General features: G+C 39.7%; 1 protein-coding gene across 5 annotated transcripts in view; it reads right to left on the bottom strand.

The window, feature by feature from the left end:
- Nucleotides 1-7244, bottom strand: part of ATG5 (autophagy related 5) — a 128571-nt gene extending 121327 nt beyond the window's left edge. For 2 of the 5 annotated variants that reach the window (XM_080805157.1, XM_080805160.1), the window contains exon 1: nucleotides 6958-7244. The gene's annotated coding sequence lies outside the window, so the exon portion shown is untranslated. Of the gene's footprint in view, nucleotides 1-6325; nucleotides 6585-6957 lie in introns of those variants that run through there. The other 3 variants (XM_080805161.1, XM_080805159.1, XM_080805158.1) reach the window with 2 other exon arrangements.
- Between the last annotated feature and the right edge of the window lie 8182 nt (nucleotides 7245-15426).

The raw sequence follows: 15426 nt of genomic DNA, 5'->3' as shown, positions 1-15426 counted from the left end.
GTAACAGTGAAACCAGGATAACAAATCTGGTCACTGAGTTACTGAACTGAGTCTAGTGCTCTTTCTGGCATAATGCAGTTTTAATTTTTGTTAAAGTACATCCATAAAAGTCACCATTTTAAGCAAATGATACAAGCATTCACACTTCATATAATTCCACCCTGATACACTTCAAATTCAAACAACACACTGAGTTTCTCTGCAGAGAATTTCCAAGTTTACATATAACACAAAATTAAATCACTGAAAATAGAAAGGACCTCACTATTTCTAGATTACATTAATATTTTGTTCTTTATGAATAAATTTACTGATGACAAGCAACAATGAAATCTAAGTTATGGCAAATAAGTAAATCTAAAGTTGAATCTAATACAACAGTGGTAAGCAGTGGTTTCTTTAACTATAATACACCCAATTAACCATTAGCTGGAACTAAGATTCCTCTCTAGCTCACAAAGAAAAAGAACTTGAGACAAAGAGTTCCTTTCCTAAGAGATTTTAAGAACATTAAATACAATTTTAAAGCCAAAAGTCACTATCAATATTGTCACACTGGATAATTTTTCTGCCTTAGAAAAAAATAGGTAGACAATATAATTCAAAAGAAAATTAAAAATCAAAGTGGGTATGGCCACTTAAATAACGTTCTTTCCTTCTCTCCAACCACTATCCTCTCAAGAAGGAATAATAATCTGATCTGTCAGATTCCAAGACACCATTTGAGTCTTGTTTATTAACAGGCAGGGGTTTTCATAAATAAAAATATTATTTTTATATAAAGGTCTGACTCCCTTCTCTCCCCTCTACTCTGCCAGATGACAACACTTGACCACCCTGCTACTTCTTTCCATGGCATGGTCTTCTGCTTCTTCCTTTCATGTGTCAGAAACAATAAAAAGAAGTGGCCAATGTCTCCCTTTTCTCTTTGTTTCTGGGAGTCTCTCCCCGACAATGATGGAAGTATGGACTTACCTTTTACTGGTTTTATACCTAAAATCCCACTGCAGAATTTTGGTAAACATAAGACTTTACCAAAGTTCTAAGGCAGGATTTTAGGTACAGAACTCAGTACCTTATTTCCCATATACCACTGTTTCTTATGTATATATACCTTACAGGACCTCAAGGGAAGATCTGACTGAGCCAGGGCAGCTGAAGGTGCCATGTGGTAGTCAATATAAATTTTACAAAACAACAGAAATTTCTAAACAGATTTATGAAAACTTCAAACAATGTCACTGTGTCAAACTACACAGATCCAAATTTATAGCATCATAAAATATTAGTCTTTCAATATTAATAAATATTCATGTATAATGAATTATGTAAGAAAGCATGCAAATACACTTAACTAAAAAACATCCCAAAAAACTAGCTGATACACTGATAAAACTAAAGAATATATTAAATCATATTTTTTTTAAAGATTTTATTTATTTATTTGACAGATGGAGATCACAAGTAGGCAGAGAAGCAGGCAGAGAGATACAGGAGGAAGCAAGCTCCCTGCTGAGCAGAGAGCCGGATGCAGGGCTCGATCCCAATATCCTGGGATCACGCCCTGAGCCGAAGGCAGAGGCCTTAACCTACTTAGCCACCCAGGCGCCCCTTAAATCATATTTTTTAAAACAGAAACAGAAAAACAGAATTTAACTCTTGAGAGGCACTACAATGTGAGGGTTCAAAATATAGAATATGGAGCCAGACTGCCTGGGTTCAAAACCTAGCTTTATCACCAACACTGTGACCTCAAGTAATTCAATTAACTTCTCTGTGCCTCAGTTTTCTCATCTGTAAAATGTGAATAACAGCACTTACCCCATAAAAGAGATAACAAAAATTAAATCAATACATGTAAAGCACTTAGGACAATGCCCATAATATGTACTATAAAGTATCATAATTTACAGAACCAACAAGAGCATGTCTCAAAATTAAACACGGTGGGACATCTGGGTGGCGCAGTCAGCTGGGCATCCAACCCTTGGTTTTGGCTCAGGTCCTGATCCTAAGATTGAGTCCCACATCCAGCTCCATGCTCAGGGCAGAGTCTGCTTCATATTCTCTCTCTCCCTCTGCGACCCTCCCACTCATGCTCACATGGGCTCGCTCTCTCTAATAAATAAATATTTTTTAAAAAAATTGAACACTTCTATTAACACTCAATATACAGTCAATCAATATTTGATCATTTCCTATGCCCAGCTGTGTGGCAGATGCTGAGGACATCCAAGATGATGAGGGTAGTGACAATAACAACTTTTTAAAAAACCTCAGGCATTGTCCAGAAGATATTATCTCCTAACCCAATAAACATACCATAAACTTTCCTATCTTTTCTATGGCTTTGCTCATGCTGGTCGTTCCTTACCCTAAAGCAGCCTTCCCCACCTTGTCTTCTGACTTAAACATTCTCTAGGACCCAGCTCAAAATAGCCTTCTTTTTTTTTTTTTTGAAGATTTTATTTATTTGACAGAGAGAGAGGGAACACAAGTAGGGAGAATGGGAGAAGGAGAAGCAGGCTTCCAGCTGAGCAGGGAGCCCAATCCAGGGCTCAATCCCAAGACCTGGGCCAAAGGCAGCCGCTTAACAACTGAGCCACCCAGGCACCCCGACAGCCTTTCTTTTATGCATAACTCAAGCGAAACATTTCTTTTCTCACTGCACTTTTACTTTTACAACACTTATAAAGTTACAGCAAAGATTTTTTTATCTCTGATTTCCAATCTCGTATTCTTTCATTTATGTCATACCAGTTGCCAACAACCTTCCAACTCCAAAATGTCCATGGTAATAATTAAATGCTATTTTATGAAAGCTTTCATAAGGGAAGAGAGTGGAAAGGAAGAAGAAAAATATTAATATCCCCTACAGTGTTCACGGAAGAATTTAAAAGATATGGAACTTAAAGAATGTGTACAATATTAAAAAAAAGAATGAGTATATGCAGAAGGTAGACTATTCAAATAGGTAAAATACGGAATAAAGATACTCCAAGCAGGGCAAAATAGCATCAACAAAGGCAGGAGCAATGTACGTGCCAAGTTTTTAGGAAACTGAGTTGGGAGGGGTAGCAGATAATGAAAGAGCTGACACTGTGACATGGTTATCACCTGGGATCCCAGGCAAGTCACTTTCCTACAAGGGTTTCCTCACCTTTGAAATTCACCAGGTTGTTCTGGGGGGAAAAAATTTAGAGAATATTTGAAACGGTACTGACACATACTAAGTGCTGAGAAATAATAGCAATTAATATTTCTCTACTGTCAAATCCGTAAATGTAAAGTGAAACTAGATCACGAAGCATTCCAAATAGAAGACTGTGGGTTCTCAATTTCATCGAACAAGCCTACAAAGCCTGTAAGGTTTTATAACAGTGAGATTAAAACAACTACCTAGTAACAGTGTACAAAAGGAGATTTCAAGTCAGAGAGAGGGTAGCCAGGAAGCAATTTCAACACTAAGGCATAAAATAATGAGTGCCTGACCTAGACTGGTAGCAGTGGATAGATGAAAGACAGATATGAGGTCTTTCCAAGGAAGAATGAATAGAAGTTAATGAAAAACTGGCTGAAGGATAACGAACAAGGACAGGGAAGATTTAAATGCCAACAGCAGGCAATACAGATAGATAGTTAAGGGGTTTTAAAATCAGACTGACATGGGTTTAAACCCAGACTTCCACCTGTAAGCTGTGTGTCCTAGTATCCCGACATCTTTGAACCTTATATTTGTAGAAGATAATTCTCGTTTCACAGGGCTGTTAGGTGTTTAGCACTGGTGACCACTCAATAAATGACATATGATTTAATACATGATTTCCTCATGCCTCCATGACCTGTCTCCTTAAACACCCTTGGTCCTCTTCTTTTTGGTCAATTCTTAATCTCCTTTTAAGAGTCAGCTTAACATCAGCTCCTTGGGAAGCTTTCCACTAAGCAATCTCCAATTTAATTACTTCTATAACAGCATGTTATAACCATGCACTGTAGTTATGTTTATCTTATCTCTCTCTTGCCTGTCCTCATATTGAACTGTGAGTTCACTGACAGCAGAAGCAGAGTCATATTTATTTTGTATCCTCAATATTAGCATAATTAGCACATAGCAGGCTCTGGAATTTTTGTTAAACAATTAGAAAATGTATAAAATATATAAATTGTAAAGTTATACTAGCTACTTAAGGAAGTTTTCCACCTAAACTCTTCTCCAAATCAGTATAATCACACTTTAAAATCAGCAAATTTCATTATTTTGCAAGATTATTTTCCCCTCTCATACATACACTACAATTTCATCACCATGCATCCAATTAGAAGGCAATTATTTTGGAAGCATAGAAATCACAACCCATGATGCAGTCTACCAGAAGTAAGCTTGTGGAGGACAGGGCCATTTCCTGACTGCTGCATTCTCTGCAACTAACTCAAGGCCTGGAACAAAGCAGGTTCCCAGCCAACAGTATTTAGCAAACAGCACAAGAAGTATAATAAAAATATAATGCACAATTACTAGTCTCTTTCACACTACAAATCAAGGAAGGCTAACCTATTTCTTGAAGCTATTCTGCTGACACAATCCCTAACTACCTAGAAACTATTTAAAATATCAAATAACTACTGGTAGTAAATTTGAAAACATCTAAAAATAATCTATGCTGGCAGGTCTCCTTTTAAATTTATGAACACTAACCTCAAAAGTAGGCCCTGAGTACTGACCAGCATTCCTACATTTTCAGAGTCCATTTATTCTCCTAGATCACTATTTCATTATCATCACCATGATTATCCTAGATCATCATTTCATTATCTCCTCTAATTTTCGCATCTCCTCCCTCACTTTCTCACAGCTAATGAACTAGCTTTCTATTTCCTTCTATTCTTTTACTAAGGATGAGTGGTTATCAACAGGGGTTTTAATGAACAGCCCAACCCCCATCCTGGGGGAATAGCTCCTAAATCTCTCCCACCTCCTGCCACTGTTGAAGTGCACAAGGACTCAGTCCTTGAGCCACACTTTGGAGATCTCTCATGACTTTAAGTATAATTTATACATTAACAATTCCCACATTTATATCTTCAGCCCAGACTTCTCTTATAAACTCCAGTTTTATAGATACTATGCAATATGGACATTTCATTTGAAAATTCAGCATGTACAAACAAAAAATGATTTCAGACTTTCCTCCCTCACCTCCCTGCTATTCTGTGGTCTTCCCCAAACCACAAAGTGATAACTATTTTTTAGCTGCTAAGGCCACATATCTTGGAGTCATCCTTGACCCTTCTTCATACCTCTTGCTTCAGCTTAGACACAAGTCCAGAATGTGGCCATTTCTCACCATCATCACTATTATCACACTGATCCATGTCACCATGACCTTAAACCTGGATAAATGGCCTACTAAGGGGTCTTATTATTTCTGCCCTTCCTAAAAGACAGACAACATAGCAATCAGAAAGATCCTTCTAAACACAAGTCAGATGAGTTTACTCTGTTACTCAAATCCTACCATCCAATTCGAAGCAAAAACTAAAGTTCTAACAAAGTCCTACAAGGCTGTTTATGACCTGGCCCCATTCTAACCTGATTACCTACTTCTCCCCTTTTTTGCTCACTCAGTTCCAGCCAAACTAGCTGGTATGTTCCTGCCTTAGGGACTTTGTGGTAGGTCTAATGGTTCATTCTACTACATCCACATGAAATCCTTCTTTATCACGTTTAGGTCTCCACTCAAATATCATCTTTTCTAAAGCCACCGCAGCAATTTCCTATGCAGGCCACCAACATTCCTTGTTACCCTTCACAAATTTATTGTTTCTAGCACTTTCACCACCTGACATTTTAAAATTAATTTTTACATTAATGTCTTTCCCTCTCACCCTCCAAGTGAACTTCATGATGGCAAGAATTTTTATTGTTTTGTCCACTGCTTATTATTTACTTTTTGTTCAGTGCCTGGCACATAACAGGCACTCAGTATTTATTAAATTAATAAAGCAAACCTACACTTGAGTATGTACATTATTCTAAATAGTCGTATTCATATAGTACCATTCCATTCACTTCCCCCAGTTTTAACCAGTATACCTTTGAAGATCAGAACACATACTCAAAAATCTAGCATAAAGCTCTAAAATTCACCTCAACTGCTACCCTCAGCCCAATATCTTTACTTTCAAATTCAAAATTCAACCAACAAATCCATCTATGGAAATCACAAACAATTCAGTTCAAATCCAAGTACCCAGCTCAAAAGACTCTGAAATTTATCACGTGGATTCTGGAAGGCCTTGGAAGTTCAGCGATGTTTGACAGTACCTTGAGTTCTGATTGCTGCTGAAGACATGCTGTGCCTCACCACCCTTGAGAAAAATCTAGAATCAATCCAGTTTCTCTACGTTCCTCCAGTTTCAGGTATGATTTGATGTGAAAGTTCTTTGCCAACAGAAAACGACTTCATCAGCACTAAATATTATTATTAAAATGAGAATGAATGCCGTTGAGAAAATAAACTGGAGGAATCGCCCACTAAATTCGGATAGAATCGAACTGCCCGTAAAATAATTACAATTTAAATAACTGTTCCACGAAAAATGCACGTCTTGAACTAAACTCTAGAACCTGTGATAAGACGCCAGGCTTCCTACTTTCATAAGGAACTGAGATATTCCCAGAGAGATCACACAGGCTACACCCTCCGGCCTGCCCAAGGTCCTGGGGGGCGGCGTCTGGCCAACCCCACCTCCCCCGAAGGAACCACCTTCACCCGCCACCGCCGCCCGGGGGAGCGCTCCTCTAGCCCGCCACTCGCCCCTCCCTCTTACCACACCTACCTGGCACCTCCCCAACCCTTCCCCTCCGGGCATTTCCCCACACTAGGAAGACGGGGAGACGGACACACACACATACACACACACACACACACACACACAAAATCACACACACCCTACCAGAAACGCCAGTTCCTTCTCCGGCTTCCCGCACCGGTGAGGACGCTCGGATCCCGGGCTCTAGTAGGGCGCCGGCGCAGGGGGCTTGACACACTGTCCCGCAGAGGCGCGCGAGCCTGGAGTCCCGAGAGCCCGCGCAGCCGCAGAAGGCTGCGCCGCGGAGGTCGGAGCAGAGTCCTACTGCACTTCCGCCCTCCGGTATCCAGCCAATACAACCCGCAGCGCCCCGGGGCCTTGGAAGCCCACAGCAAGTCCAGTCACTCTCGGCGCCCGGAGATGACGTCACTGGACCCCACGTGGTCCGCACTCCACCCTCCGCTTTCCGCCCAACCCCGCGAGGAGGCCCGAGCCGCTCCTGAGCATGCGCAAACAGAGAGGCGCGCTTGAATAGGGGGCGTCAAACCACTGGCCAAGTTTTCAGCTTAATAGACTTTTAGGGAGTCTCGTGCCTTTGGCATAGTCATTGGCGTTCGGGGAGGCTAATGCAAGTTCTGTAAGAGTAGAGACTTTCAGAACTACTGAGTCGGTGCCCCACAGAACTTGACTGCAGCCTCTCTTTCCTGGCTTCACAGAATAATACTAAAAAATGGTTTTCGAAGTGTTTTCTTATTTGGTCTTCTCAACTTTTTCAGACCCACAGCAGGGATTAATAGCGGTATTTAATAAAAGAAGACTATACATGAGTAGTGAAGCCCTCTCATCCAACCAATAGGGCATACCTATATCTTTATGTTCATGAAAATAAGAGCAATTAAAAAACTAACTCCTAGGGGCGCCTGGGTAGCTCAGTGGGTTAAGCCTCTGTCTTCGGCTCAGGTCATGATCTCAGGGTCCTGGGATCCAGCTCTGCTCAGTGGGGAGCCTGCTTCTCCCTATCTGCCCGCCTCTCAGCATACTTGTGATCTTTCACTCTCTCTGTGTGTCAAATAAATAAAATCTTTAAAAAACACACACAAAAAACCCCCTAACTCCTAAAGAGTGTTTAATTTGATCTATCCATAAGTCTTAACTGGGTATTTAACATCTAATCATGCATGCCATATAACATAATTCTATACGTGCTAGATAAATATTGTGCCGAGACTCGAAATAGGTTCCTGGTCATTGGGACTTTTAGAGAAATCCTAGTACTAGCCACAGGATTCTATTAAAAAGAGGAATCTTCTTGGAGATCAACTAGTCCAATGATTTTCAAATGATGAGTCACAACCCATTGGTGGGTCATCAAATCAAGTTGGTGGATCACGACTGCCGCTTTTTTAATGAAATAAAGTAGAAAATATTGGCATCCTTCACATAGGTTACAGGTAAATATTGTTTCCTGAAATGTTTACTTCAGAATATATGTGGTTAAGAATGTGAAATACATTTCTCGGTATGGATAGCAGTCCAAAAAGTTTGAAAGCCATAGTCTGGTCCACTCCTCCTACTTAATGCAGAAATCCCCTCTATCATATCCCCAGTAGATGCCATTAGCCTCTATAAAAAAGCTCTTGGAATTAAGATGCCCCACTGTGTGACAGACTAACCTCCTCTTGGATGAACTGACCGTGATGACTTGAAGCCTTCTTGAGCACATCCTCCACACATGCGTTCTTTGTTTTTGTTTAACCAGACTATACTCCCCAGCCTCTTGGGTTATAAAAGCAAGTCTTACAAGAAGTGGGGTCTTGCAGCCACCCAAGAAACACTTCTGTCAGTAAGTCCCCTTAATAAATCATTTCTCATCAAGCTGGACTTATGGCCATTTTCTTTGGGCTTAAGTTTCCTTCAGCCTTTGAAGGTCATCTGCCTATACCTCCCTTTCACAGAACACCAACCTTCCCAATGAGAGCCAAAACTGTATGGAATTTCCTTGGAAATATATCCAAAATATTAGATGGATTCATGGGTAGATAGAGGAATGGGTAGCTGGGTAAATACTTGATAATGCATAAAATGTTAACAATAGAATTTTGGTGGTAAGTATACAGTTATTTGCTGTAAGATTCTTTTAACTTTGCTAAGTGTTTGGAAAACATAATAATAATTCAAAAAAGGTTGAGGGAAAACTATGGAGAACCTAATAGGAAGAAAGTTATTACATTGGCTAAAATCCAGCTTCCTGTGACTTTTAAGAATTGACTGTATTTTCTTCCTTTCTCCCCTTGTCCTTTCCCAACCTTGTGACTACAGCCTACAATAGAAGTGTCTAACCCCTATTCTAGTAGCACTTCAGGTGTGAAAAAATCACTCTCATGCCCCACAACTCACTTGGGGCTAACAACTGTGAGTTCTTTCAGCCTATCTTCACATGACAGACCTTCTCCTCTAGACATGGTCCAGTTATTAGTGTCCGTATTAAATAGTTGTACTCTTTCCCATCTCATGATTATGCTCCTTGAGCAAAAATTTGGGGAAAAGAGGGATTCTATATTTGTTCTCTGTCATTTCTATTTATCAACATAATGTCTTACCTCTCAGTGGCAGTATATCTTTCAAATTTTTGTTCTATGAAGATAACTCTTAAAGAGCTCTTTTTTTTAAAGATTTTATTTGTTTATTTATTTGACAGACAGCAATCACAAGTAGGCAGAGAGGCAGGCAGAGAGAGAGGAGGAAGCAGGCGCTCTGCCGAGCAGAGAGCCCGATGCGGGGCCCGATCCCAGGACCCCGGGATCATGACCTGAGCCAAAGGCAGAGGCTTTAACCCACTGAGCCACCCAGGCGCCCTTAAAGAGCTCTTTTGACTGACCTTACCATTTCCCCCAAGCCTCAACTCATTCTGGGTTACTCTCAGGCAGACATCTGAATTGTGTGAACTTGCTTATAAAGTCCTCCAAAATTCTGAATTCAAAGGAGAGACTCCAGACTAGACTCTGATAATAACATGTTTTCTTTCCCTCTCGCTATAATAGCCTGCACTTGTAAAGCCTGGTTTTTATTTGTGCATGCCACACAACTTGTAAGACTCAAAACTGTGGGATTACAACTTCCTTTGCTCTAAATTTACTTAAATTTGCCATCCTAAACTCTACGGTGTCGCTACTATCCCTGCGAACTCTAACATGCCATTACTTCCTGACCCAAAGATCCCATCTACTCTCTTTTGTCTCCAACCTGCTAGTGTCAGAAGATGAATTAGTTGAGCCAAATTTAATTCTTCTACTTCAGCTCTAGCTCCCCTGACTGTGCTCCAGCCATTTAACCTGTCTCTCCAATTTCACTCACTTCTCGTTTCTGTCTTCAGTCTATGGACATACTCAAGTGTGCTCTCATCCTATTAAAATCCTTCCACACTCTTTACTTAAACTATTAGGATAACCTCCTAACTGGTCTACCTGGCTCAAGCCTTGCTCCATCTCTATTTGACTTTGATTTCAGCCAGAGTGGATTATAGTCATCCCACTTGTCCTCAGGGAATACATTCCAAGACTCCCGTTGTGGATGCCTGAAACCACAGATAGTACCAAACCCCTAAATGTACTATGTTTTTTCCTACACATACATAATATATAAATTAGGCATAGTAAGAGATTAACAGCAACAACTAATAATAAAATAGAACAATTATAACAATATACTATAATAAAAGTTTGGTGAATGTGGTCTCTCTTGAAATATTGTAGTGCACTCAACATCTGGTAACGATGTGAAATGATAAAATGCCCACATGATGTGATGAAGGGAGATGAAGGACACAGGAAATGTGATGTAATATTAGGATATGGTGACCTTCTTCTGACAATATATCAGCAGCAGAACCATCTGCTTCCAGACCTCAACCGACTGCTGGTAACTGGAACTGCAAAAAGTGAAACCATGGATAAGGGAGCACTACCATGCTATATTACACATTCTAACCATGTCACTCTGAGACTTAGAACCTTTTAGCGATTCCTTCTGGGCAAACTCCTAGTTTCCTTGCATGATCAATTGGTTCCTTCCTTCCTTTCCCAGTACTCCCTGTTTTGCACTTCAAACTCTAATGGTGTCAAACATTTTGCAGTTCTGTGCACTGAGGCTGTGTCATGCTTCTCTGTTCTTGATCCCTCTGTCCTGCTGCCTGAAATGTTACCCTTCACCAGACGCTTCTTCCCTAAAACGTTATCCCCCACATCCCTTCTTCCCCATTTGGTCTACACCACTCATTGCCCAAGTTCAGGTGTTAGAAAGTTTTCCCTGATCCACCCAATCTGGGTCAGGTGCTCCTCATGGTTTTCTCAGTCTTTTTTTGAATCCTTATCGCCAACACAATGCCGGTCATTCAATACATGTTTGTTGAAATAAACTAAGCTGAACATGAGTTTTCTTCCATGATTATCACTCTTACCTTAGGAAATAAATTCTTTCCTCATGCTTGGAGTTTAAGCAGAGAGAAGTGATTTCCATTATTACTTTGTCAATTTCAAAATTAATAGCAAGGAAAGTTGAAAGTTAGCAAGTTAAACAGTAAGGGTCTCCAACACTCCTGCATCCTGTCTCCAGGCCAGTTTGCTGATCTGTGTGGTAACAGTTTTCACAAAACAGTTTGGATTTCTGGAATCTGATGATTGTGGACCCACATTGCCACATGGCAACCATCATCTGGATCTGGGCAGCAGCCGCCCCCTTTCAGGCTAGGCATGGCTTCCCCTCTTTGTTATTGCTCCACACTCTCGCTGATTTAGATATTAGGTTACCTACCTGGGCGCAAGAGGCATTGGAGTTTAACACACCTGTATAGCTGTTCATATTTCTATGACACTGCCTACCTCAGTTTTTTGCACATAGATATTAATTTTGTTGAATAAAAGATCAACCAGTCCAAAATGTGTTATACTGAAGAACTTAACACACATTTAATTGTGATTATGATCATCTTTATGATTTTTAAGATTTTACTTTTAAGTAATTCTAAGGACACATGCTTGAAAGTTGGGAGATATAGATGTGTGTATACATACATGTGTATATACATATATGTATATATGTGAATGTATATCTATATATATATTTTTTTCCTCTCATGCAGTGAGAGAACACTTGGAGGATCTAAATATTATTTCAAGACTTCCAGTGGTCAACAGTCTTAAGAATTCCATTTGTATCTACTTAACTGGCATTCTAAAATCTATCCAGGAGCTGGATAGACTCTTTTATCTTTAATGACTGCCTTTCATGCACTGTGTCAAGTCCCCATTCAGTCAACTATTTCTTAAGCTTGCATTGTTACATGCTTGATAAAATGAAAATAACTCCAAAGCAACATCAAAGAAACCCCCAAATTTAAATACATGCATGAATATGTATTTTAAGATCACAATTTGGGACAGTTTTCTTATGACTTCCATGTCAACTATAAGTACCATATACAATTCTCTCACCACTACAGATAAAATATAGGTTTCTATTGAAAATACTATGTTATAAGACTGTATGATTCTGGCTACTCAGAGCACTCTACTTACTTTTCTAGACAGATGGATTCTGTAAGAGTAAATTAAAGCTATATGCCAAATATTCTTTGGAGAATATATATACATATATATTTATATACATATATATGTATATGTATATATACACATACGTGTATTCATAATTCTTATATAGTTGTGTTCTAATTTTTTATCCCATAAACTAATATTATTCCTAAAAAATCTCTGAATTAGATTACTTGGCTCTTTAAAGTTTCATATGAAACTTTTTTTTAAGACTTATTTATTTACTTGAGAGAGAGAGCAGCAAGGAGGGGCAGAGAGAGAGGGAAAGAGAAACTCCAAGCAGATTCTGTGTGGAGCATGGAGCCCCACACGGTGTTTGATTTCAAGACTCTGAGATCACAACCTGAGCCAAAACCAAGAGTCGATGGCCCAGTTGACCATGTCACCTAGGCACCCGCCCCCATGAAATTTTTTGCATAAAAAGCTCTTATTAATAACTAGGACAAATAAATCAAGTTGTTTTTTAAATCTGATTTTTCAGTGAGTACAGAAGGAAAAATAGTCTGGGAAGTGTGTAACTTAAGGGGAAGTAAAAAAAAAAAAAAAATGGCACAGCCTGATTCTTAAAACAGCAAAATAAATCCTTGCAATAACACATTATTGTCACCAGGCGTCACAATCAACCTGATATAAGGCTCAGAGCTCCTTAGCCTCCAAGACCAGTCATGGGCATCCTCAATGATGTTAGAGTGTTTCCCAATAGGAAATCTCTGGTTAGCTCAACAGATCTTGTGAAATCCTAAAAACATTCTCACAGCAAACTTATTTTCATCTGAAAAAAAATCCCACCTTCTAAACTTTGTCACTTCTTTTTTTTTTTTTAAAGATTTTATTTATTTATTTGACAGACAGAGATCACAAGTAGGCAGAGAGGCAGGCAGAGAGAGAGGAGAAAACAGGCTCTCCACGGAGCAGAGTGCCCGATGCAGGGCTCGATCCCAGGACCCTGGGATCATGACCCGAGCCAAAGGCAGAGGCTTTAACCCACTGAGCCACCCAGGTGCCCTAAACTTTGTCACTTCTAACAAAATGTCTTTCACATCTGTTCCCTCTCCTTCCAATTCTATTTGTTCTTGGACTGTAAATAGTGTAGAATAGCACAGTCACAGACATAAGTTCTTGGATCCCATATCTTACATCTGTTGCATGTGTGGCCACAGACAAAATTCTTTAACCAGCACTGGATGCATAATTTGCGATGTCCGGTGCAAAATGAAAATGAGGGTCCCTTGTTTAAATAAAAGAATCACAAGATAGCGAGAGCTGATGCTTAAACCAAGGGATGTGTACTTGCAGAAGGGACACGCCCAAGAACCTGGCTCTTGTGGAACTTCTCCAAGCTTCCACTTCTCCATTTTCCTTGAGGTAAAATGAGGATAATAATCGCATCCGCCTCATAGAGTCATTGTGAAGATGAAGTAGGATGATGCACATAAAGCATTTACTACAGTGCTTGGCACATAGTGAGCTCTCAATAGATGGGAGCTGTTGTTTTTCTGTCCTTCATTGGACTTCATACCTCCCTTCCTCCTTGGCCAACCCATTTTACAATCTGCTGCCAGAGTCATCTTCTTTGACACCTTTCTAATTATGCCCCTGCCTGGTTGGTTGGTTGGTTTGTTTGGTTTGGTTTGTTTTACAAAAAAAAAAAAAAAAAAAAAAAAAAATCCTTGCTGTTGACAGATTTTTCTCAGTCTAACCCTAATCTGACTTTCCAGCTTCATCACCTGTCTGAATCCCTGGTCTCTCTCTGACCTACCTGTGACGTTGCTTACTCAACTTTAAAGAGCAGACAATGTATCTTTTTTAATTAACTGACTTTATTTTTTAGAGGAGCTTTAGGTTCTCAGCAAAATTGAGCAGAAAGTCCAGAGAGTTCCTATATATCTGTATATATCTCCTGTCTACACACACACACACACACAGGCACAACCTCTTCCTTATTGATAGATAGTCTACACTCCAATGATACATTTGTTATAATTGATGAACCTACATTGACATGTCTTTATCACCTAAAGTCCATGATTCACATTATGGTGCACTTTTGGTGTTGTTTATCCTATAGTTTTGGCCAAATTTATAATGACAAGTGTCTACCGCTACAGTTATCATACGGAGTGATTTCAGTGCTCCAAAATCCTCTGTTCTCCTTCTATTCACCCCTCCTGCCTCCCAATCCCTGACACCCACGGATTCTTTGGTCTCCATAATTATTCCTTTTCCAGAATGTCATATAGTTGAAATCATAAAGCATGTAGCCTTTCAGATTGGCTTCTTTCACTTAATAATATGCAGGTAAGTTTCCTTTGAGTCTTTTCAGGTGCAGTGGTTTTTTTTTTTTGTTTGTTTGTTTGTTTGTTTGTTTTTTAAAATATTTTATTCATTTGACAGAGATCACAAGTAGGCAGAGAGGCAGGCAGAGAGAGAGGGGGAAGCAGGCTCCCTGCGGAGCAGAGAGCCCAATACGGGGCTTGATCCCAGGGCCCTGGGATCATGACCTGAGCCGAAGGCAGAGCCCTAACCCACTGAGCCACCCAGGCACCCCTTTTTGTAATAAAATTTAAGCCCCATTTAACTACACAGAGCAGAATATTCAGATGATTTCTCCTTTTTACTTTAAAATGTTATTAAAATTTAATGCAGATATATTGGGACTTCATCAAGATCAAAAGCTTTTGCACAGCAAAGGAAACAGTTAACAAAACCAAAAGACAACTGACAGAATGGGAGAAGATATTTGCAAACGACATATCAAATAAAGGGCTAGTATCCAAAATCTATAAAGAACTTATCAAACTCAACACCCAAAGAACAAATAATTCAACAAGAAATGGGCAGAAGACATGAACAGACATTTCTGCAAAGAAGACATCCAGGTGGCCAACAGACACAGGAAAAGTGCTCCACATCACTTGGCATCAGGGAAATACAAATCAAAACCACAATGAGATATCACCTCACACCAATCAGAATGGCTAAAATTAACAAGTCAGGAAATGACAGA

This window comes from Martes martes, assembly GCF_963455335.1.
Source record: "Martes martes genome assembly, chromosome: 6".
Classification (NCBI taxonomy): domain Eukaryota; kingdom Metazoa; phylum Chordata; class Mammalia; order Carnivora; family Mustelidae; genus Martes; species Martes martes.
Note: the sequence above shows the minus strand (reverse complement) of the source record. Positions and strands in the feature narration are given on the sequence as shown.